The 25143-nt window shown below is 43.8% G+C and overlaps 1 protein-coding gene across 3 annotated transcripts in view; it reads right to left on the bottom strand.

Moving 5' to 3' along the window:
• Nucleotides 1-25143, bottom strand: part of LOC110536240 (semaphorin-4C) — a 128277-nt gene that overhangs the window by 75468 nt on the left and 27666 nt on the right. The window lies entirely within an intron of this gene.

Here is a 25143-nt window from a genome sequence, read left to right as displayed (position 1 = left end):
GCCCACAAAATGAGGTGGAAACTGAGCTGCACTTCCTAACCACCTGCCAAATGTATGACCATATTAGAGACACATATTTCCTTCAGATTACACTGACCCACAAAGAATTTGAAAAAAAAAAAAAGATTTTGATAAACTTCTAAATCTATTGGGTGAAATACCACAGTGTGCCATCACAGGTATTTGTGAGGGGTTTTGACATGTTGAATGCACTGAGCTGTCTGTTTGAACTACTGGCACACAGCTCGGACACCCATGCATATCCCACAAGACATGCCACCAGAGGTCTCCAAGTCAAGAACAGACAATCCCCAAGTCAAGAACAGACTATGGGAGTACTAAATAGAGCCAAGACTACATAGAACTCTGTTCCACATCAAGTAACTGATGCAAGCAGTAATATTAAATAGAAGAAAAAAAAACAGATCAATATACACCTTATGGGTAGGGGGCGCTAGAGAGCGTGCTATGGAGTAGACGTGCTTTGCTATTTTGAAACAAATTAGTATTTATCTTAACCTCTCACGACCTATAACTTCAAACAAATATGACAAAGGGAAAAGGCACCAGAAAAGGGAGCGCTAAACAAGATCATTTGAATGAGATAGACAACGAACCAATTTCAACGTCGCCGACCCACGAGGAGTTAGCTGAAGAGGCTAGCTTCCAAGAGTTCCCCACAGAGCCTACGCAAAGTGACATACTGGCTGCCATAAACTCACTAAGCAAGAAGGTGGACACAAGGTTGGCTGATATCACAGGCAACGAAGCCGGCCCAGGGCGAGGCCCCAAGGCCATTCATTGCACTATCCCCAGACCAGAGATCTCATCCTCAAGCTGACTAGTCAAAAGTTCCCACTTAACTTCAACGGAGCCAGGGTGCCTTTCTACCCAGATCTTACCTTGGAGGTGAGGAACCAACGGAAAGAGTATGATGAGGTACACAACAAATGCAGGGCAGCCAACATCCGATATGGATTCCTCTTCCCAGCCCGGTTTAAGGTGACAGTCGAGGGATCAACACGTACATTTGACAACCCAAAAGAGGCCGATCTGTTCTTGTCAAGCAAGCTCCCTGGCTGAGGATACAGAACGGCTGTGTCAGCCGGCTAAATGACCAAATACAGGCCAGGAATGTGTTTGAATTTCCTGCCTATGTCTTTTCGATCAGAAGATCAGCATTGTTTAGCCTATCATGTTTTAGCGCCACTCACCCCCTAACGTGAGAGTTAAGTGTTAAGTGTTATTTAATATTAGTTTATATGCGGAGCATCTATAGATGACGAGTTAGGTTGTCTAGACATACAGCTTGAACTAAGGTTTGTGTGGTAGCCAAGGAGTGCTTCGTTTGGGGAAGTCACTCAGTAAAGGGACGGGAGGGGGGATGAGGTATGTGTTTTATGTTCACATTTATTAGTACAGGTGGCATGACAAGCTCGCGCACGGCGGGACGTTTTTCTTCTGAGTTTTGTATGACAGCAACAATTTGCTCTAAAATAAGAAATGCCACATAGTGACAGAGCACAGAGTAGACCACAGAGTAGACCACATAGTGACAGAGCACAGAGTAGACCAGGTGGAATCAAGATAGTCAGCTGGAACTGTAATGGCTTAGGGCATGTGGTGAAATGAGCTAAGGTTTTTTCTCATCTTAAATCACTGGGTGCTGACATAGTGCTTCTTCAAGAAACTCATATTAAACGCTCCGCTCAGGCCAAGCTACGAGTCGGCTGGATCGGTCAGATATACCAGTCTAACTTTGATGCAAAAGCGAGAGGGGTAGCAATCCTGATAAGGAAAAACATTCCTTTTGTTTACTCATCCTCGATTTCAGATCCTAATGGTCGGTATATTATTGTGGTTGGTACACTGAATTCGAAACCAGTAACCTTGGTCAATTTATATGGACCCAACTTCGATGATCCATCAGTTTTCAAAGGGTATTTAAGGACATACCAAATGTCTCGGATACAAGTGTTATTGTTGGAGGGGACTTTAACTGTACATTAGATCCTCTTTTAGATAAACAGCTATCTAGGTCACTTCAACAATCCATTGCCAGTGTCTGTCTAACTACATTGATGACAAACCTTAACATTGTCAATATTTGGAGACTGACGCACCCAACAGACAGGGATTATTCTTTCTTTTCATCAGTTCATAAATCATATTCCAGAATGGACTATTTTTTGTTGGACTCCAAACTAATTTCAGCAGCTGAGTCGGTTACCTATCACCCTATTCTAATTACGGACCACTCTCCTCTGTCCATGGTGCTGAAACGCGACAATATGTCGAAAGGTCGGCCGTGGCACTTATTTGAAGGAGCAGATTGCCTTTTTCCTCGGAACTAACGACACAGGGGATGTTGACGACTCCACCCTATTTCTTATACATCAGAGAGGAAGAAACGCGCCAATACTAGGCTGAGAGAAATTGAAAGAGAGTTAGGGGAACAGGAGAACGTTTTAGGACGAATTCCTCAAATACAGTCCTTGAGAAGATCACAAAGTTGAAATATGAATACAATACCATCCTTTCGAAACGGGTGGGCTCTTTACTTGCTAGTTTGCTACTGATTCACAAACTATGGAACGCTTTCTCGCTGAATGTGAACTTCCTAAACTAGACAGGGGGGGCAGCTGCTGCACTCGATGCAGGGATAACTTTGGAGGAAATTAACACAGCGATAGCACAATTTCCAAACAGCAAGGCCCCTGGGCCAGATGGATATGTAATAGAATTCTATAAGAAGTACTGCGCCCGTCTATCTCCACTTATGTTGCGAATGTTTAAACAATCCAAAGAAAATGCCAAACTCCCGCAAACACTGTATGAGGCTACAATAGCACTGATCTTGAAAAAAGATAGAGATTCCATGGAGATGTAAACTTATCGCCCGTGTCGTTACTTCCCATAGAAAACAAGGTGTTGACATAGATATTGGCAAACCGATTGAAAACATATATTTCCGACATCATACACCCTGACCAGACAGGTTTTATCCCGGGCCGACATATACACTACAATTTGAGACGTCTTTTCAACGTAATGTATCACGATCATAAGGTTGAGGCAGTGGTAATAGCTCTTGATGCAGAGAAGGTGTTTGATCAGATTGAGTGGACGTACAGTGGGGCAAAAAAGTATTTAGTCAGCCACCAATTGTGCAAGTTCTCCCACTTAAAAAGATGAGAGGCCTGTAATTTTCATCATAGTTACACTTCAACTACGACAGACAAAATGAGAAAAAAATATCCAGAAAATCACATTGAAGGATTTTTAATGAATTTATTAGCAAATTATGGTGGAAAATAAGTATTTAGTCAATAACAAAAGTTGATCTCAATACTTTGTTATATACCCTTTGTTGGCAATGACAGAGGTCAAACGTTTTCTGTAAGTCTTCACAAGGTTCACCCACTGTTGCTGGTATTTTGGCCCATTCCTCCATGCAGATCTCCTCTAGAGCAGTGATGTTTTGGGGCTGTTGCTGGGCAACACGGACTTTCAACTCCCTCCAAAGATTTTCTATGGGGTTGAGATCTGGAGACTGGCTAGGCCACTCCAGGACCTTGAAATGCTTCTTACGAAGCCACTCCTTTGTTGCCCGGGCGGTGTGTTTGGGATCATTGTCATGCTGAAAGACCCAGCCACGTTTCATCTTCAATGCCCTTGCTGATAGAAGGTTTTCACTCAAAATCTCACGATACATTGCCCCATTCATTCTTTTTTTACACGGATCAGTCGTCCTGGTCCCTTTGCAGAAAAACAGCCCCAAAGCATGATGTTTCCACCCCCATGCTTCACAGTAGGTATGGTGTTCTTTGGATGCAACTCAGCATTCTTTGTCCTCCAAACACGACGAGTTTTTACGAAAAAGTTATATTTTGGTTTCATCTGACCATATGACATTCTCCCAATCTTCTTCTGGATCATCCAAATGCTCTCTAGCAAACTTCAGACGGGCCTGGACATGTACTGGCTTAAGCATGGGGACACGTCTGGCACTGCAGGATTTGAGTCCCTGGCGGCGTAGTGTGTTACTGATGGTAGGCTTTGTTACTTTGGTCCCAGCTCTCTGCAGGTCATTCACTAGATCCCCCCATGTGGTTCTGGGATTTTTGCTCACCGTTCTTGTGATCATTTTGACCCCACGGGGTGAGATCTTGCGTGGAGCCCCAGATCGATGGAGATTATCAGTGGTCTTGTATGTCTTCCATTTCCTAATAATTGCTCCCACAGTTGATTTCTTCAAACCAAGCTGCTTACCTATTGCAGATTCAGTCTTCCCAGCCTGGTGCAGGTCTACAATTTTGTTTCTGGTGTCCTTTGACAGCTCTTTGGTCTTGGCCAGAGTTCAAACAGGTGCCATTAATACAGGTAACGAGTGGAGGACAGAGGAGCCTCTTAAAGAAGAAGTTACAGGTCTGTGAGAGCCAGAAATCTTGCTTGTTTGTAGGTGACCAAATACTTATTTTCCACCATAATTTGCAAATAAATTCATAAAAAATCCTACAATGTGATTTCCTGGATTTTCTTTCATCTCATCTTGTCTGTCATAGTTGAAGTGTACCTATGATGAAAATTACAGGCCTCTCTCATCTTTTTAAGTGGGAGAACTTGCACAATTGGTGGCTGACTAAATACTTTTTTGTCCCACTGTATATGATGTCGGTTCTGGAGCATTTCGGGTTTGAAAGGAATTTATTAATTGAATAAGAATTATTTATGCACACCCAATGGCGTCCATGCTAACCAATCAGGGAATGTCACAGTCATTCCGCCTGTTCAAGGGCTGCCGACAGGGGTGCCCTATTTCACCTGCTCTCTTCGCTATAGCCATGGAACACCTTGCTACTCGCATTCGGGCATGTGCCGATATAGTTTCTGTTAAAATAAAAAGGCACGCAACACAACATTTCCCTATATGCAGACAATGTTCTTTTGTTTTTATCCAAGCCTAAAATTTCCAGTGAAGAACAAAAACACCATTGTAAATAAAACCCATTTTAATGTTTATTTATTTTCCCTTTTGTACTTTAACTATTTGCACATCATTACAACACTGTATACAGTATATACATAATATGACATTTGAAATGTCTCCATTCCTCTGAAACTTTTGTGAGTGTAATGTTTACTGTTTATTTTTTATTGTTGATTTCACTTTTGTTTGTCTATTTCACTTGCTTTGGCAATGTAAACGAGAGAGAGAGAGAGAGAGAGAGAGAGAGAGAGAGAGAGAGAGAGAGAGAGAGAGAGAGAGAGAGAGAGAGAGAGAGAGAGAGAGAGAGAGAGAGAGATAGACTTTTCCCAAGGCTATTCCTTCAGCTTGTGTTGTGTATAGAATGAGCGCAGGCTCTTCTTGTGTGTCTCTCTATTCTATACGATGGTGCTGGATACAAATCACTTGGTTTATTTGCCTGACACTCTTATCCCGACAAATTTGCAAAAGTCTTGGCTCTAGAATCTATCTGAACACTTTCAAAGCGACAATGTGGCACACACGGCAGTAATTGAGTGGGCTCCCATCCACACTCTCTCGCACTAAGACCCCCTGAACCTCAAACACATAGCTCCACATGGTAACCTCTCATAATCAAAGACACTCTCTGGAAACTAATGTTCTCCCCAGGCTCTCCCTCTCTCTCTTTCTTTCCTTCTCTCCCTTTACCCCCATCTCTCCCTCTCTCCCTTTCGTTCGTTCGTTCTTTCTTTCATTCTCTTTCTTTCTCTCTCTTTTTCTATACCCCTCCCTCCATCTCTCACTCTCTCCCTTTCATTCTCTTTCTTTCTCTCTCTCTTTTTCTATACCCCTCTCTCTTCCTCCCTCCATCTGTCTCTCTTTCCACAGTCTGAGTACTGAAGGCTATCTCGCTGAAAGATCATTTGTTTCCGGCAGTCCCTAAAATGTCTGTAATTTCCATGTCCCATTTTGAGAGAAAAAACCTCCCCCACTCTATTTTTCTTTCCCTTCTCTCCCCATTTCCCCTCTCCTATTTATTTTAATTCCTCCCTTACTTCCACGCCCGCTCCCTGCTTTTGTTCTTCTTTCCTCCCCCTCTCCCTCTCTGATTATCTCTCGCTCTCTGTCTGCTCCAGTCTCTGTTCTCTGTTTTCCTCTCTCTCTGCTACTGTATTTTCCTCTCAACAGATTTCTCCAGCCCCTTCTCTGATTCTCTTTTCTGTCTCTGTCTGCTCCAATTTCTGTTTTCCTCGTCTCATTCTCCCTCTCTTTCTGAGATTATCTCTGCGTCTGTAAAGGTCTGTTTCTGTGGAGGCAGCAGACCAGCAGTAGCTGTAAAAGATGCAGGCTCAGTGTTTTTCTTCTTCTCTGCTTTAAGACTTCCTGTGGGAGTGTCAGTTAGAGCCTGCCCTGCTCACTGAAGGTCACTTTGGGCTGGCAGAAGGGAGGGGGGGGGGGATGTCCCCCAGAGCAGAGAAGAGTGCACACACCAAAATATGAAAATCAAACACACATAGGCACACAGACACGCTCACCCACCCTCTCACCCCCCATCGACACCACACACACACCACACAAAGGGAATCCAGATAAAAGCAGAGCGCTGCTAGGTCTCTCATGGCTCCGGCTTCAAGAGCTTAGCTCAGACTCACACTGCATATCATATAACTGCCAAATGCCACTGAGCCTAGTGCTACAGGCAGGATTCATGTCAACATCAATGGCTTCATAATCATAATGAGAACTCTATATGGCTGGGTGACGGTTCAACAGCACATAGGCAGTCTACAATTACTATTAAGAATGCTTCAAAAGAGTACTAAACCTTTGACATGAAACTCCTCAATCAACTGAACAGAACAATGGCTAATGTAAATACACAAGGGTTTCTAGATTCTACAACCTCACAGACAAACACAGCCAAACACACCAACAAACAGATATTATGAAAAAGTAGACCATTACTTTAATGAAATGAGCTGTAAACTCAATTTAAGGACTGAATCAGTGGCATGCTCCTTCTGGGAACCTACGCATGGTTTGTTTCTGCTGAAGTGTTTAACCCTTCAGCTAGTCGCCCCACCTGGGAGTGAACCCAAGGTGCTGCTAACTCAAACCAGCTCAATGGCTTTACGGTCTGTTTGGAAAATCTCTGTTGCACACGTGAACAAATATACATTTTCTCAGGGTTCTACACAGACAGAGAGAGAGAGAGAGAGAGAGAGAGAGAGAGAGAGAGAGGAGAGAGAGAGCGAGAGAATCCTCACTATGCTGCACTACAAACACATACACAGACACACACACACACACACACATCACTGAGCTAAATACTCTCTCACACTCACAGACTGGGGAAAGGTTAAGGCGGAGAGGGAGGGAGGGAGGGAGGGAGGGAGGGAGGGAGGGAAAGGGGGAAAATAAATAGGAACACCTGTTTATAAAACACCGGCACACAAAACCGTACTCTCTCCGCCTCCAGCTGTTGGCTTAACCTGACAGGGGGACTGAGCAGAAACATGAAACTGAGCCAGGCTCGCATGAATTAGCTATTTTTGTATGTACACAGCCTTTAGTTTAATAGGAAATTGCCTGCGCAACTGTGATAAATGACATTTTCTATCAAGTGCAATGTGAGGGATGGGCCGTGAATCAGAGTGACTAGTGAAATGATGTCATCATAATGTCACATCCTCAAAAGAACATAGACAACAGCCTAAAGTAGTATGACTTTGTTTCTTTCATCACTGGAGAAAGTCTTGGATATGACAAAATCAGATGCTAATCAGATGCAAGCATTCTGGAAGTGTGTGTGTGTGTCTCAATATGTGTGTGTAATGTATCCATAATGACAGCTGTAACCAGTGATGTGGTTGTAAGTGTGAAAGCCCGTATTGAAAAAGACATTTGGCAATAAACCATCTAAGATGTCTTCCAGCCAGTTGTTGAGTGGTAGACTATTATCCTCTTAAAAGGGTCAGTGACGACCGAGGGGGAGCCATATTGGGCCCATCTGGACAAGGTCAACACCCTTAGACTATAAAAAGGCCCCAAAAAGAGGGACAGCACTCCTAAACGAGCCAGGACAACAAGGATGTGTGCCTCCTAAACGAGCCAGGACAACAAGGATGTGTGCCTCCTAAACGAGCCAGGACAACAATGATGTGTGCCTCCTAAACGAGCCAGGACAACAAGGATGTGTGCCTCCTAAACGAGCCAGGACAACAAGGATGTGTGCCTCCTAAACGAGCCAGGACAACAAGGATGTGTGCCTCCTAAACGAGCCAGGACAACAAGGATGTGTGCCTCCTTTGTCCAAAAGTCTCCTTCAGCTCTGATCTTTCACCTCTCGCTCTTAAGTGCTTCCAATTATTCACAGGATCCTGATTTATGTGCTAAGATTAGCACTCTGTGACTGCATCACAAATGGCAGCCTATTCCCTATATAGTGCACTACTTTTTTTTACCAGGGCTCATAGGGTACAGGGTGTCATTTGGGACACACCTGCTGTCTTTCTGCCCCAGAAATGACCATCGCTGACCCTCTGGCTCAGGGGAAAGATCAAGGAAAAACGCTCAGGTCTGAGAAAGAGTGTGTACGTGTGCAATGGATTTGAGACTGAGGAAGAGAGCATAAATGTGTATGTAAGTAATACAATACATAATGTACATTTAGAGCAGGGCCCTTATATACAGGACCAGTCAAAGGTTTGGACACACCTACTCATTCAAGGGTTTTTCTTTATTTTTACTATTTTCTACATTGTAGAATAATAGTGAAGACATCAAAACTATGAAATAACACATGGAATCATGTAGTAATCAAATAAGTGTTAAACAAAGGCAGATTTCCACTGGTCTAATGTCCATTGCTTGTGTTTCTTTGCCCAAGCAAGCTATTCTTCTTATTGGTGTCCTTTAGTAGTGGTTTCTTTGTAGCAATTTGACCACGAAGGCCTGATTCACACAGTCTCCTCTGAACAGTTCATGTTGAGATGTGTCTGTCACTTCAACTCTGTGAAACATTTATTGGGTCTGCAATCTGAGGTGCATTTAATTGCCCATTTCTAAGGCTGGTAACTCTAATGAACTTATCCTCTCCAGCAGAGGTAACTCTGGGTCTTCCATTCGTGTGGTGGTCCTCATGAGCGCCAGTTTCATCACAGCACTTGATGGTTTTCCGTATTGAATGACCTTCATGTCTTAAAGTAGTGATGGACTGTCGTTTCTCTTTAGCTGTTCTTGCCATAATATGGACTTGGTCTTTTACCAAATAGGGCTATCTTCTGTATACCACCGCTACCTTGTCACAACACAACTGATTGGCTCAAACGCATTATGGAAAGAAACTCCACAAATTAACTTTTAACAAGCCACACCTGTTAATTTAAATACATTCCAAGTGACTACCTCATGATGCTGGTTGAGAGAATGCCAAGAGTGTGCAAAGCTGTCATCAAAGCAAAGGATGGCTACTTTGAAGAATCTGAAATATAAAATATATTTTGAATTGTTTAACACTTTTCTGGTTACTACATGATTCCATGTGTGTTATTTCATAGTTTTGACATCTTCACTATTATTCTACAATGTAGAAATAAGTAAAAATAAAGAAAAACCCAATAATTAGTAGGTGTGTCCAAACCTTTGACTGGTACTGTATGTTAATCTGTCGATACCATATCTGCGCACGTTTATATGTTTGTGCACTCATGTGTGAGTGAGTTTGTGTGTGTATCAGAGAGAAGTGTGTGTGAGAGTGTTTACATAAGTGGGAGGATCTCATGCTAATGTCTTGGCTTCAGCGTTAGTCTTTTCACAAGAAAGGCCCAAGGCTGTTGGAGATTTATCTGAACATTTCCCTCATAAAAAAGTAAAGCCAAACAAATACCCAGTGGAGAGATGCCCACTGCTCTTCTGCCATACCTTTAGTTAGTTAACACTGGACATACCCACTCCCCTCTGGACATACAACCTCTGTATGCCTCTCTCTCTCCATCTTTCTGCCTCACTCTCTCTCCATCACTCTCAGCCCTCCTTTCTTCCCCTCTCCATATGTCCCTGGCTTTCTATTGCTCTCTCTCCATCTCTCTCCGACCGCATCCGCTCCTCTCTCTCCCTTCTTTATCACAGGAAAATCCTGCTGAGATAAAAAAAGATATATGACAAAAGAATCCATGTCCTTTCTGTGTGTCTGGAGGGAGAGAACGGCGAACTAGAGAAGAGAGAGGTTTAGGACGATATATGTTACAAGGCTAGGACCAGTGAATGAACAACAACAACAGATCTCCCTACAGGCTCTATGCAGAGTCAACAGGTGCCTGAGTAGAGGTTCTGCTCTCCTGAATGAGTCCACAAATACAGCGTGAACGTTGGTGCGTAATTCATCTTTAGTGCACACTGCACATAGTGTTGATTTGCTTTGTGAAACATTGGATCTAACAATCACGTATATTTTGTGGTTGTGTGATCGGCGCTGCGCCTGGGTGACTCCAGAGCCGGGTGTTGTGGTGATGTCATGTGTCTGCTGCCTCCCAGTGTGTCCCCCTGGACAGCTGCTACAGTGACAGAGAGGTACTTAAGCGAGGGGGTGTGGTATATGGCCAGTATACCACGGCTAAGGGCTGTTCTTATGCACGACTCAATCTGGTTACCAATGTAATTAGAACAGTAAAAAGTCATTTTTGGTCATACCCATGGTATACGGTCTGCTATAGCACAGCTTTCAGCCAATCAGCATTCAGAGCTCGAACCATCCGGTTTATAATGTACTATAGAGCGTACAGGATAACAGGCTGCAGCAGCACAGTAGGCTAACGACAGAATACTGGTCACATGATTACAGTCTCACAGCCCCCTATGTCTCTGTCTCAGCTCAGCTGTAATAAACACATCACATTCATAGGGTAGTGGGGGGGCATCATCTATCTACTGCTACACACACACACACACACACATCCTTCCGCACATACTAAAAAGGGAGAAAGTATGACAGAAGCTGAGAGTGTTTGCCAGGGAGAGGGAGGCTGAGAGCACACTCAAGAAGAAAAGTAAGAGGCCGACAGAAGGACAAGGAACAAGGGACAAAGACACACAGGGAAATGAGAGGAGCGAGAGAACAGAAGAGAGGAGAATGGAGAGAGAGATAGAGAGGCAGGGCTGCACACACTCAAAGGCCCTTGATTAGGTCATCTTTATTAATATCCCCAATAACAAACAGCCCATCCCTCTCTCCCTCGCTTCCTCCCTCCTCCTCTCCGTCTGTTCCTGTAGCTCCTTAAGAGATGGCGAGGCCTTCTCCGACACAATGGGTGGCCTGTGTGGATACAGGGCTGTGGGCGAACACACACACAAAGGGGTTGTGTGGGGGTGATCTGTCAGAGGGTAACGGTGTGGAGTGGTGTGGTGTATGGGGTAGAGGAGGAGGACAGACAAGAAGGGGACCGCAGACACACAGACAGATTTGTTCCTTCTGACAGAAGAAGGATGGTTCCCTTCTAGCCTTGTTGCAGGGAGGAGAACAGGTAGAAAGAAGTGTGTGTGTGTATTGTGAGGGAGGGAGCTGGTTAAAGAGCACAGGGGATGTTGTTCTCCTCCATGCGTGGCTGGGTCACATCTCCTGCCTGATGATGAACAGTTAGAGGCTGACCAACAGCCTAGAACACAACCAGGCCTTTGGCTCGCTCTCTCTGTCTCACACTCTGTCTCGTGGGCACCCATTCAACAGAAACAGGCAGCCACCATCTAACATGTTACACCATGTGTGAGGCCCAAATGGCACCCCATTCCCTTTATAGTGCACTACTTTTGATGAGAAATGCAATATGTATGAGAGTGTAATTTGGGACATAGTTAATCTATACAACAGGGGCCTCGAAACTGCCTGGTGCAAAATACAACAAGGGCCTAGAGGTCAGCAGCAGCGGTGGATTTAGGTATGTATTTAGGTATGGATTTAGGTATGTATTTAGGTATGTATTTAGGTATGTATTTAGGTATGGATTTAGGTATGTATTTAGGTAGTATGTATTTAGGTATGTATTTAGGTATGTACTTAGGTTTTTTATTTAGGTATGGGCGACATGGGCCGCCACCCAAGGTAGCATCTCGCCCGCGGCGCCCATGGAATGGTGACATTTTCTCGATCTGTTTTCTATCGCTCATTTTCACGTCACATCAATGATATCATGTCACCGTGTGGGACTGTGGGTTGATTAACCTCGTCAGAGTGGGCGCCCTGATTCTAGCTTGTGAGCTAGGCAGGCTGCTGCCTGGGAAGGTCTCCCACTCAGAAGTACAAGATGGGAAGGGGGGTGGGGGTAGGTTGACCTCAGGTCTCCCCACTGGAAGCCCGAGGTAGGGAGAGCGGGGGGGTTGACCTCAGGTCTCCCCACTGGAAGCCCGAGGTAGGGGGAGGGGGTAGGTTGACCTCAGGTCTCCTCACTGGAAGCATGAGGTAGGGGGAGCGGGGGAATCTATCAAATAGCGCACTCTAACTTTGTACAGTACTAATGCAATTAGTAAAATCAGTCACACTACGAAATGCTACCAAATAAACCACAATTAATTCACAATACTGTGAATATATAGTTTCACAGACATATTGTTGCATTTTTTTCTGGTTTGTGTGAAATCATTAAGAATAGTATAAAACCAGTCTGCACACCACCAAGATGAACTGGTTTAGTCTTGACTCTTGGTTGACAGTGTTGGGGGATGGGTAATGTATTGATGCTCAAGTGCCAAATCAACACAAATGGATAAGAAAAGGTCTAAACCATCAGGTGTCCAGTCTAAGAAAAAGAGCAAAGAAGAGGAGAAATGTGCAAAAGATAAAAGGTATGCAACTATGTCATCTCTTTATGAGTATATTATGTATGTAATGAAATAGTATCATAGGCTAGTGTTTGTTAGCCTATGTTGCTTGCTATGCTATTACACATAGGGCGACAATATTCTGTTCTCTGTCCAACTAGCTTACATAACATTGGATATAATTTCACACAGCTTCATCATGATAATGTGCAGCAAAAATTATTGATTTGGTTAACTTTCATTGAGGTGACATCATAAAGGTTTTCTGTGATTGTATTGACTAGGTCGTGAGCTCAGCAAGGGGAATTTCCAATGTTGTAGGCTAACTTAAAATATTATGCTGATATTTTATATATTTTGTGATATATTGAGTCTTTTGGGGTGTCTTATGCCTAGAATTAGTCCAGGAGGTCATATGATTTATTTGGTTCCTATTACGAAATGTTGATAAATTGTGCATAATGACATGTATATTTAATTGTGCAACAAATGTATTTAGGGTGTCAGACTCATATACAATACTTCAATGCAAATTCAGGGGCACTTCTGAAATATTTTGGAGCACTCTCTGGCACTGGCCAGGATGAGGAGTCATCTACCTCCTCGGCCACACAGGGCTCTTCAGAGATGATCTCGGAGCCTCAGGATGAGGAGCCACCCACACAGGTGTCTTCACAAATGTTGTCTGAGGATGAGGATGAAGACCCATTTGCTTCCACTTCTCCCCAGCAGGATTCTTCAGGTGTGTTTGAGCGCACGTGTTCATGCGTTCATGTGTGCATCCCTGCATAACATAAACAAAATAAATAATTTCCCTTTTGCAAAGTTTTAAGTTTCCATATTGTAGGTAACAATGATGGTTTTATTATTACTGGGTATGTATGTGTGATGTTCCACCACTATAAATGCTGTGAATAACGTGTGTAAACTAATGCCCATGTGCTCTCCATTAGAAATGCCTGTAGCAGTATCCCTACCAAATCCTGCTGCTGAGGATGAAGCACTGTCTACAGACCCTGCTGACTGGTCTTCCGTTCTGACTGACAGAATTTGGACACAACTAGTTTGCAGAGGACCAAGTGAGGTACCACCTAACTTTGTTTTCCCAAGGAATGAGAAGGATGGAAGAAGTTGCCACCACCAGTATTCAGGAAGCCCTTGGTGAGTGATGAAAAAATCCCTAGAAGTTGGTTGGTGTATTCTGAAAGAAACAACAGCCTCTTCTGCTCCTGCTGCAAACTCTTTTCTAAGAAGAAAATGTATTTAGCAAACCCAGGACTGACAGACTGGAAACATGCACGTTCTTTGCTGACTTCACCCGACAGCAGTCCAGAACACCAAAACTGCATAAAAACATGGAAAGAACTGGCAATGAGGATCAAAAAAGGGGAAACAATTGATAAGCACGAGTGGCACTTTCGGAGGCTGAGAGGATAAGATGGAGTGAGGTGTTGACACGCCTGACTGCTATTGTGCAGTCTCTGGCTATTAGAAATCTGTCACTAAGAGGACACACAGAAACACTGTACTCTCCATCAAATGGACATTTCCTCAAAGAGGAACTGATGGCACAATTTGATCCAGTCATGAAAGAGCACCTTAACCGTGTCCAAAAAAGGACCTTGAGTCACACCACCAGCTACCTCTGCCACCAAATACAGAATTAACTCATTGATTTGTTGAGCAGCAAAGTCCTTTCAATAATGGTGAGTGACATCAAGCTGGCAAAATTCTTCTCTATCATTCTAGATTGCATCTCAGATGTCAGCCACACTGAACAGTTGTTAGTTGTAATTAGAATTGTGTTAGTGAAGGGGGAGCTCCACATAAATGAACATTTTATGGGGGTTTTGGAGGCAGAGGAGTCCACAGCCAACATTTGGCATCCCTGATTCTCAAAAGATTAGAGGAGCTGAACATTTCTTTTGAGGACTGCAGAGTCTGATGATAATGGGGCCAACATGAGAGGCAGAAACAAAAGGTGTCCAAGCCAGACTTCTGGAAATGAATCGAAGAGCTCTGTTTGTGCCATGTGAGGCTCACACATTGAACCTGTTTGTGGCTGATGCTGCTAAAAGTTCTGTCGATGCCACAGGTCACTTTGGCATCTTACACAAACTGTACACCTTGTTCTCAGCCTCCACCCAGCAATGGGCCATCTTGAAAAAACATGTGGACATCACTTTGAAGATGTGGACTGAGACAAGGTGGAAGAGTAAAGTTAAGAGTGTCGAGCCACTGAGGTATCAGGCAGCAGCGGTGAGAGAGGCACTGATTGGGGTGAGGGATCAAACCAAAGACCCTGTGATAAAGATTGAGGCCCAGTCCTTGTCAGAGGAGGTGGGATCATACCGCTTCACCATCTGTACAGTGGTGTGGTGTGATATCTGGAGCCAGATCCAACATGTAAGCAAGCTGATGTAATCTCCCAGTATGCATGTGGATGTTGCAGTCAGTCTTCTCAGAAAGACAGAGACGTCTCAGCAACTACAGGGCAACAGGCTATATTACTGCACAAACTTCAGCCAAGGATATTTGTGAGGGTATGAGTTTAGAAGCCAATGTACAACAAAAAGGGCTGAGATCCACAAAGCAGCACTTTTCATATGAATCATTTGATGAGACTTTTGAGTGATGCCCTGAAGAAGCTGGAGGGGACATTTTTCAATGTCGTTGTTGATGCTGCAACCTCAGCCCTTCAGGAAAGATTTCCCACATTGGAAAATGTGGGAGAGAAGTTTGGAGTGGTGTCAACATTCCAAAGTCTCTCAAATGAGGAGCTGACAGAACAATGTTTGGCCCTTAGTATGACACTGCACTATAAAGAACACTCAGAGTTGGATGGCAGAGAGCTTGCACAGGAATGGAAGAACTTGCCTGACTTGCCATCGAAGACCATGACCCTGGTTGAGCTGCTGATATTTATACACGAAAGGGAGCTCTCGGAAATTGTCTTACTCTTCCAGTGACCGTAGCTGAAGCAGAGAGGAGCTTTTCAAAGCTGAAGCTCATCAAATCCTACCTGAGTTCCACCATGTCACAGGAATGCCTTAGTGGCCTTGCTCTCGCCAGTATTAACCATGCAATTGCTTGGCATATTTCTTACGATGATGATGTTAAAATTGATGACTTTGCATTAAGGAAGGCAAGAAAGGTCAGGGTTTAGATGGCAGTTGTGCAATTTAGTTTGTGTGTTTCTTGTTTGAAGTGCAATAGTGTAATAATCAGGTTCTCTTCTTTATAAGTGTGTTATTCTATTTGTGTATTTGTGTGATATAGGATTTATGCAATTAAGTTTTATTTGTGTGTTTGTTGTTAGCAATAGGGTAATAGTGTAAAAATTTGATGATCTTTTTTATTTGTATTTACACTACCATTCAAAAGTTTGGGGTCACTTAGAAATGTCCTTGTTTTTGAAAGAAAATCTCATTTTTTTTGTCCATTAAAATAACATCAAATTGATCAGAAATACAGTGTAGACATGGCTAATGTTGTAAATGACTATTGTAGCTGGAAATTGCTGATTTTTTTAATGGAATATCTACATAGGCGTACAGAGGCCCATTATCAGCAACCTGCGTTCCAATGACACGTTGTGTTAGCTAATTCAAGTTTATCATTTTAAAAGGCTAATTGGTCATTAGAAAACCCTTTTGGAATTATGTTTGCGCAGCTGAAAACTGTTGTCCTGATTAAAGATGCAATACAACTGGCTTCTTTAGACTAGTTGAGTATCTGGAGCATCAGCATTTGTGGGTTTTATTACAGGCTCAAAATGGCCAGAAACAAATAACTTTCTTCTGAAATGTGTCAGTCTATTCTTGTTCTGAGACATTATGGCTATTCCATGTGAGAAATTGCCAAGAAACTGAAGATTCAATACAAGACTGTGTACTACTCCCTTCACAGAACAGAGCAAACTGGATCTAACCAGAATATAAAGAAGAGTGGGAGGCCTCGGTGTACAACTGAGCAAGAGGACAAGTACATTAGAGTGTCTGGTTTGAGAAACAGACGCCTAAATTCCTCAACTGGCAGCTTCATTAAATAGTACTTGCAAAACACCCGTCTCAACGTCAACAGTGAAGCGGCGACTCCGGGATCCTAGCCTTCTAGGCAGAGTTCCTCTGTCCAGTGTCTGTGTTCTTTTGGCCATCTTAATATTTTCTTTTTATTGGCCAGTCTGAGAAATGGCTTTTTCTTTGCAGCTCTGCCTAGGCCAGCATCCCGGAGTCGCCTCTTCACTGTTCCTGTTGAGACTGGTGTTTTGCGGGTACTATTTAATAAAGCCTTTCCTTGTTACTTCTATTTGATATTTATGAGTCTTATTTGTGTATATATTTTTATATTTATATAGTTTTAAATGTTATTATTATTTATTTGTGTTGTTCCACATGTCTGAATAAAAATGACAGTTGGTGCTGTCACGCCCTGACATTTGTGTTGTGGGATCTTGACTATGTTTAGTTGCCTGTCTGCACTAAGTTGTATAGCTTCACGGTTCGTTTGTTGGTTTTGTTGTTTTTGTTAAGTGTTTCATTCATTAAAAGAGAATGTACGCATACCACACTGCGCCTTGGTCCGATCCTTAAAACGAACCTGACAGAATATCCCACCAAAAATGGACCAAGCAGCGTGTACAGGAGGAGTGGACTTGGGAGGAGATCCTGGATGGAAAAGGACCCTGGACGCAGGCCGGGGAGTATCGCCGTACTAAGGAGGAGATAGAGGCAGCGAAAGTGGAACGGCGACGATACGAGGAGATAGCTCAACGGACCAAGCACAAGAGGCAACCCAATAAAAAAAATTGGGAGGGGGCACATGGAGCCAGTGAGGGAGTCGAGTGAGGAGCTCGACGCAAGATTCCGGAGAGAGGTGCTGGCATTGAGAGCGCTGCAGAGCAGGCGTGCTGAGGTGCGTGTCATCAGCCCGGTGCCACCTGTACCGGTCCCACGCACCAGGTCTCCAGTGCGCTTTCACAGTCCAGTACGTCCTGTGCCTCCTCTCCGCACTCGCCCTGAGGTGCGTGTCATCAGCCCGGTGCCACCTGTACCGGTCCCACGCATCAGGTCTCCAGTGCGCTTTCACAGTCCAGTACGTCCTGTGCCTCCTCTCCTCACTCGCCCTGAGGTGCATGTCACCAGCCTGGTACCACCAGTGCCGGCACCACGCATCAGGCCTCCAGTGCGCCTCCACAGTCCGGGGTCTTCAGTGACGATCCCCAGTCCGGGGCCTCTAGCATCGAGCTGCAGTCCAGAGCCTCCGGCAATGATCAACGGTCCGGTTCTACAAAGGCGGAGGGATCAGCATAAAGAGGGCGTCCAGAACCGGAGCCGCCACCGAGGGTAGATGCCCACCCGGACCCTCCCTTATAGGTTCAGGTTTGCGGCCGGGAGTCCGCACCTTTGGGGTGGGACGGACTAATTCTATATATTTTTCTTAGGTCAGGGTGTGACTAGGGTGGGTACTCTAGTTTTTGTATGTCTAGGGGTTTTTGTATGTCTATGTTGGCCTGATATCGTTCCCAATCAGAGACAGCTGTTTATCATTGTTTCTTTCTTTCTTTCTTTTTTTTTTTATTTTACCCCTTTTTCTCCCCAATTTCGTGGTATCCAATTGTTGTAGTAGCTACTATCTTGTCTCATTGCTACAACTCCCGTACGGGCTCGGGAGAGACGAAGGTTGAAAGTCATGCGTCCTCCGATACACAACCCAACCAAGCCGCACTGCTTCTTAACACAGCAAGCATCCAACCCGGAAGCCAGTCGCACCAATGCGCCGGAGGAAACACTGTGCACCTGGCCACCTTGGTTAGCGCACACTGCGCCCAGCCCGCCACAGGAGACGCTGGTGCGCGATGAGACACAGACACCCCTACCGACCAAGCCCTCCCTAACCCGGGCGACGCTAGGCCAATTGTGCGTCGCCCCACGGACCTCCCAGTCGCGGCCGGTTACGACAGAGCCTGGGCGCAAACCCAGGGACTCTGATGGCACAGCTGGCGCTGCAGTACAGCGCCCTTAACCACTGCGCCACCCGGGAGGCCCTTTATCATTGTTTCTGATTGGGGATCATATTTAGGTAGCCATTTTCCACATTTGTGTTGTGGGATCTTGACTATGTTTAGTTACCTGTCTGAACTAAGTTGTATAGCTTCACGTTTCGTTTGTTGGTTTTGTTAAGTGTTTCATTCATTGAAAGAGAATGTACGCATACCACGCTGCGCCTTGGTCCGATCCTTACGACGAACGTGACAGGTGCTGAAGGGGCGGTTCCCCAGGGAGCCATACAAGCTACAACCGCCACTGGTCGGCAGCAATGCTGTTTTTCATCCTTTCTCTTCAAATCAGGCTCTGATTCAGACCTGGGGCAACAACAGAGTGGTCTCTGTGCCCAATCAATGATATTAATCAATCAATTACATGAGACTAATTAAAATAATTAACCAGGGAGAAGAGAAAATCAGTAACACTGCGTACCTTGAGGCCTTAATCTATATTCCTGGTCTAACCTCCTAGTCCATGGTTGCGGCCCTAATGACACCCTTCAGTCTCCACATGGCTTCATTCTCCTCTAATCTCCCCTCCCACAGAAGGAGCTTCAACTACATCCGCTTCCCGCAGCGCTACAACCACACCCACCTGTGGAACATATGCCTTCCAGCCCAAGTGCAACTTCATCGTGAGTGGCATTCTCAATATCTACGTCCCAAAAGGCAACCCATTCCCTATACAGTGTACTCAGAAAGTATTCAGACCCCTTGACTTTTTTTGTTGTTGAAGCCCCTTTGGGCGCAATTACAGCAGTCTTACAGTCTTCTTGGGTATGACACTAGAAGCTTGGCACACCTGTATTTGGGGAGTTTCTCACCTTTTTCAGTCAGTTAATAACAAATTCTTATTTACAATGACAGCCTACTGGGGAACAGTAGGTTAACTGCCCTGTTCAGGAGCAGGACGACAGATTTTTTGTTTGTCAGCTCGGGGATTCAAACCAGCAACCGTTTGCTTACTGGCACAACGCTCTAACCACTAGGCTACCTGCTGATCCTCACAAGCTCTGTCAAGTTGGATGGGGAGTGTCACTGCACAGCTATTTTCAGGTCTCTCCAGAGATGTTCGATCAGGTTCACGTCCGGGCTCTGGCTGGGCCACTCAAGGACAGTCAAAGACTTGTCCCGAAGCCACTCCTGCATTGTCCTGGCTGTGTGCTTAGGGTCATTGTCCTGTTTGAAAGCCCCAATTTGAGACTTTTTGGCAAACAAACGGGTTGTCATGTGCCTTTTACTGAGGAGTGGCATTCCTCTGGCCACTATACCATATTGGCCTGATTGGTGGAGTGCTGCAGAAGGTTGTCCTTCTGGAAGGTTCTTCCATCTCCAACTCCCTGACCATGGCTCTTTTCCCCCGATTGCTCAGTTTGGCCGAGCGGCCAGCTCTAGGAAGAGACTTGATGGTTCCAAACCTTAATTTAAGAATGATGGAGGACATTGTGTTTTTGGGGACCTTCAATGCTGCAGACATTTTTTGCTACCCTTCCCCAGATCTGTCCCTTGACGCAATTCTGTCTTGGAGATCTATGGACAATTCCTTTGACCTCATGGCTTTTTGCTCTGGTATGCACTGTCAACTGCGGGACCTTATATAGACAAGTATGTGCCTTTCCAAATCATGTCCAATCAATTTAATTTACCAGAGGTGGACTCCAATCAAGTTATAGAAACATCTCAAGGATGTTCAATGGAAACAGGATGCACCTGAGCTCAATTACGAGTCTCATAGCAAAGGGTCTGAATATTTATGTAAATAAGGTATTTGTTTTTTATTTTTACTACATTTGCAAACATTTCTAAAAACTTGTTTTCACTTTTTCATTATGGGGTATTGTGTATAGATTGCTGAGGAACATTTTTTATTTAATCAATTTTAGAATAAGGTTATAACATAACAAAATGTGGAAGGGGTCTGAATACTTCCTGAAATGCACTGTCTAGTGCAGTAGATTTGACCGTAGGGAATAGGGCGCCATTTTAGATGCACACCATACCAACGAGTACACTGGGTATATTTCAGGTTATGATGGAATCAGTGGGTCTGTAACTGAGTAGCTGATGGACTAGAAGCAGACTCTGTGATCAGATAAAACACACTTTAACACAGACCTCCTCTCTTTCTCTCCTCTCTATATCTCTTGCTCTCATTCTCATGTTCTCTCTCTCCCCTCTCTCTTATCAATTTACAGTGGGGGAGAGCTTAGAGAATCAATGTCCTGAATGCACTGTGTGAAATGATGAACCTCTTTGGGCTGAGATCCCGCTAGCGGGATCGATATGACAACAGCCAGTGAAAGTGCAGGGCGCCAAATTCAAAACAACAGAAATCTCATAATTAAAATTCCTCAAACATACAAGTATTTTACACCATTTTAAAGATACACTTCTTGTTAATCCCACCACAGTGTCCGATTTCAAAAAGGCTTTACAGCGCAAGCAAACCAAACGATTATGTTAGGTCAGAGCCAAGTCACAGAAAAACACAGCCATTTTTCCAGCCAAAGAGAGGAGTCATAAAAAGCAGAAATATAGATTAAATTAATCACTAACCTTTGATCTTCATCAGATGACACTCATAGGACTTCATGTTACACAATACATGTATGTTTTGTTTGATTAAGTTCATATTTATATAAAAATATGAAATCTCAATTTACATTGGAGCGTTACGTTCAGTAGGTCCAAAACATCCGGTGATTTTGCAGTGAGCCACATCAATTTACAGAAATAGTCATAATAAACATTGATAAAAGATACAACTATTATGCACGGAATTATAGATACACTTCTCCTTAATGCAACCGCTGTGTCAGATTTTAAAAAAACTTTACGGAAAAAGAACACCATGCTATAATCTGTACGGCACTCAGAGACCAAAACAACCCAAACAGATATCCGCCATGTTGTATAGTCAACAGAAGTCAGAAATAGCATTATAAATATTCACTTACCTTTGATGATCTTCATCAGAATGCACTCCCAGGAATCCAAGTTCCACAATAAATGTTTGTTTTGATCGATAATGTCTAGAATTTATGTCCAAATACCTCCTTTTGTTAGCGCGTTCAGTTCACAAATCCAAATTCATGATGCGCTATCACTAGGAACAGACGAAAAGTCAAAAAGTTCCATTACAGTCCATAGAAACATGTCAAACGATGTTTAGAATTAATCTTTAGGGTGTTAACATACATTTTCAATAATGTTCCAACCGGAGAATTCCTTTGTCTGTAGAAATGCAATGGAACAGAGCTCGCTCTCACGTGAACGAGCGTGGCCAGCTCGTGGCTCTCTGGCAGACCTCTGACTCATTCCCCCCACTTCACAGTAGAAACATCAAACAAGGTTCTAAAGACTGTTGACATCTAGTGGAAGCCTTAGGAAGTGCAACATGACCAGTATCCCACTGTATCGTCGATAGGCAATGAGTTAAAAACTCAGATTTCCCACTTCCTGGTTGGATTTTTTTCTCAGGTTTTATGCCTGCCATATGAGTGCTGTTATACTCACAGACATCATTCAAACGGTTTTAGAAACTTCAGAGTGTTTTCTATCCAAATATACTAATAATATGCATATCTTAGCTTCTGGGACTGAGTAGCAGACATTTTACTCTGGGCACCTCTGGGCATCTTATTCATCCAAGCTACTCAATACTGCCCCCAGCCATAAGAAGTTAAAGTTAACGGCAGCTATTAAATGCTGTTAAAGTTGCGAAGAGATCGATAGAAAGGCCCTCAGTAATGATCGGAAATTGCTCTCCTCTTTCAAAAGACAGCAACCACTAGGAGACAAGAGGAGGAGGATGTTGTGGTATGTATCAATCCAGAAGAAGAAAAGTATTGGCTGGCCCTTTAAGTAAGAACAACAGAGGATATTTTATATTTGAGATTCTTCAATGTTGCCACCCTTTGATATTTGGAAAGAAAGAAACCGAGGGAGATGGTAAGAGAGATTGAGAGAGAGAGGAAGATGAAGAGAGAGATTCCTGTGCTAAGCTAAGCGCTGCCCTCCTGTGCAGTCCATTGATTGAATAAGCGATGGGAGAGAACACCACATTATCCTGCTTGCCAATAAATCAATAGACCAGTTCCAATTACTGCCTCTGCTGCTATATCCTGCTGCTGCTATATGCTATATACTGCTGCTATATGCTGCTGCTGCTATATCCTGCTGCTATATGCTATTTATACTGCTGCTGCTATATACTGCTGCTGCTATATACTACTGCTGCTATATACTGCTGCTGCTATTTACTGCAGCTATATCCTGCTGCTGCTATATCCTGCTGCTGCTATATACTGCTGCTGCTATATACTGCTGCTGCTATATACTGCTGCTATATACTGCTGCTGCTATATACTTCTGCTGCTATATGCTATTTACTGCTGCTATATACTGCTGCTATATCCTGCTGCTGCTATATGCTATATACTGCTGCTATATGCTGCTGCTGCTATATCCTGCTGCTATATGCTATTTATACTGCTGCTGCTATATACCGCTGCTGCTATATACTGCTGCTATTATATACTGCTGCCATTATATACTGCTGCTGCTATATCCTGCTGCTATATGCTATTTACTGCTGCTAAATACTGCTGCAATTTACTGCTGCTAAATACTGCTGCTGCTATATACTGCTGCTGCTATATACTACTGCTGCTGCTATATGCTATTTACTGCTGCTATTTACTGCTGCTATTTACTGCTGCTATATACTGCTGCTGCTATATACTGCTGCTGCTATATGCTATTTACTGCTGCTATTTACTGCTGCTAAATACTGCTGCTGCTATATACTGCTGCTGCTATATCCTGCTGCTGCTATATCCTGCTGCTGCTATATCCTGCTGCTGCTATATGCTATTTACTGCTGCTATTTACTGCTGCTATTTACTGCTGCTATTTACTGCTGCTATATACTGCTGCTGCTATATCCCGCTGCTGCTATATCCTGCTGCTGCCACATACTGCTGTTGCTATATACTGCTGCTGCTATATGCTATTTACTGCTGCTATATCCTGCTGCTGCTATATCCTGCTGCTGCTATATCCTGCTGCTGCTATATCCTGCTGCTGCTATATCCTGCTGCTGCTATATACTGCTGCTGCTGCTATATCCTGCTGCTGCTATATACTGCTGCTGCTATATACTGCTGCTGCTATATGCTATTTACTGCTGCTATATACTGCTGCTGCTATATGCTATATACTGCTGCTATATCCTGCTGCGGCTATTTACTGCTGCTGCTGCTATATACTGCTGCTGCTATTTACTACTGCTGCTATATCCTGCTGCTGCTATATGCTATTTACTGCTGCTATTTACTGCTGCTATTTACTGCTGCTATATACTGCTGCTGCTATATACTGCTGCTGCTATATGCTATTTACTGCTGCTATTTACTGCTGCTAAATACTGCTGCTGCTATATACTGCTGCTGCTATATACTACTGCTGCTATATACTGCTGCTGCTATATCCTGCTGCTGCTATATGCTATTTACTGCTGCTATTTACTGCTGCTATATACTGCTGCTGCTATATCCTGCTGCTGCCACATACTGATGTTGCTATATACTGCTGCTGCTATATGCTATTTACTGCTGCTATATCCTGCTGCTGCTATATCCTGCTGCTGCTATATCCTGCTGCTGCTATATACTGCTGCTGCTGCTATATCCTGCTGCTGCTATATACTGCTGCTGCTATATGCTATTTACTGCTGCTATATACTCCTGCTGCTATATGCTATATACTGCTGCTATATACTCCTGCTGCTATATGCTATATACTGCTGCTGCTATAAGCTATATACTGCTGCTATATCCTACTGCTGCTATATACTGCTGCTATATCCTGCTGCGGCTATTTACTGCTGCTATATACTGCTGCTGCTATATACTGCTGCAGCTATATCCTGCTGCTGCTATATACTGCTGCTGCTATATACTGCTGCTGCTATATACTGCTGCTATATACTGCTGCTGCTATATACTTCTGCTGCTATATGCTATTTACTGCTGCTATATACTGCTGCTATATCCTGCTGCTGCTATATGCTATATACTGCTGCTATATGCTGCTGCTGCTATATCCTGCTGCTATATGCTATTTATACTGCTGCTGCTATATACCGCTGCTGCTATATACTGCTGCTATTATATACTGCTGCCATTATATACTGCTGCTGCTATATCCTGCTGCTATATGCTATTTACTGCTGCTAAATACTGCTGCAATTTACTGCTGCTAAATACTGCTGCTGCTATATACTGCTGCTGCTATATACTACTGCTGCTGCTAT

The sequence above is a fragment of the Oncorhynchus mykiss genome, chromosome 11 (assembly GCF_013265735.2).
Source record: "Oncorhynchus mykiss isolate Arlee chromosome 11, USDA_OmykA_1.1, whole genome shotgun sequence".
NCBI lineage: Eukaryota > Metazoa > Chordata > Actinopteri > Salmoniformes > Salmonidae > Oncorhynchus > Oncorhynchus mykiss.
The sequence above is the reverse complement of the archived record's forward strand: the minus strand, read 5'-3'. Positions and strand labels throughout refer to the sequence as shown.